At 38.1% G+C, this 1,249-nt stretch overlaps 1 non-coding gene across 1 annotated transcript; it reads left to right on the forward strand.

Annotated features, from left to right (window-relative positions):
• The first annotated feature begins 505 nt into the window (after window positions 1–505).
• Window positions 506–608, forward strand: LOC131226498 (small nucleolar RNA R71). Its single transcript, XR_009161876.1, has one exon. It is a non-coding gene; the product is annotated as a small nucleolar RNA R71 (small nucleolar RNA).
• The last annotated feature ends 641 nt before the right edge of the window (window positions 609–1,249 follow it).

The raw sequence follows: 1,249 nt of genomic DNA on the forward strand, positions 1-1,249 counted from the left end.
TAAGATTAGGATGGTTACACCAATTTGGATTGCATGTGTTTCCCATTGGTTACATAACTGACCTTTAATAGTTATTTATAACATTTGCTTGCTCATGCTCATGCGTGATATTTTGTACAACTGGGATTATTGGAGAATCCTTTGTGTCATGTCTGCACCACCACAAATGCTACAAAAATTATCTAAGGAAGTGTTTGCTTTAACCATATCGACCTTCTTAATTTCCAAGGCTTTGACCTTTCTAGCCAATGCTGCAAATTTTGCATTAAGGTCGTCTTCCTCTCTTACGACATACATCCCCGCTTTCTCTCTAGGAATGGGTATAGTTTGGTTTGGTTTAGCAGAGACATCCCATGTTTACATATTCTCTGCTAACATATCTAGAAAATCCCAAGCTTCATTATGATCTTTGTCAAGAAAGATTCCACCACACATCATCTCTATGAACTGACGAGTATCCATGGTGAGTCCCTTTCGAAACGCATCAATCACGTGCCATGGTTCAAAACCATGATGTGGACAAGTAGAAGGTCTTTGAAGCGCTCCCAAGCTTGGAAAAATAGTTCATTCCTCTTTTGGGAGAATGACCTGATTTCTTTTTTTAGTACATTTGTTTTGTGCTCGGGAAAGAACTTTTACAAAAACTGTCTACTTAATGCTTATAATGTAGTTATGGTATTAGGTCCTAGAGAGTTGAGTCATGCTTTGACCTGATCTTTTAGAGAAAATGAGAATAACATAAGCTTAAGTGCATCCCTATTGCCATTGTTTACTTGTAATGTTGCAATTACTTCCTCAAAGTCCTTGAGGTGCAAGCAGGGGCTTTCAAAATCCAAGCCATGAAATTTAGGAATCAATTAGATCACACCTGGTTTAAAATCAATATTCCCTATGTGAGTAGGAAACACTATGCAAGATGGTAAATTTGATCTCTCAGGGTGTAGGCGTTCACTTAAAGTCCGTGGTTAGTTTAACACATTCTTATGAACTTCATTTTCATCCTCAAGAGGAGGATTAGGTTGATTTTCTCTGTTTTGATTTATAAATGAATCTGATGGATTTGGATTTGGATTATCAATTGTGTCTGCCATGGAATCCAAGTGATGTTGAGTGCCTCTTCTAAGTGAATGATCAAGGCCTGGAACTAGTCCGCCTTCGAAGGAGAGTCGATTGTTTTGATCCCTACTCCAACGGGACAAAACCATCTGCACCACATAACAAATACCACTAATTCAAATAGCAAGTATGA

This window comes from Magnolia sinica, chromosome 14 (genome assembly GCF_029962835.1).
Source record: "Magnolia sinica isolate HGM2019 chromosome 14, MsV1, whole genome shotgun sequence".
Lineage (NCBI taxonomy): Eukaryota > Viridiplantae > Streptophyta > Magnoliopsida > Magnoliales > Magnoliaceae > Magnolia > Magnolia sinica.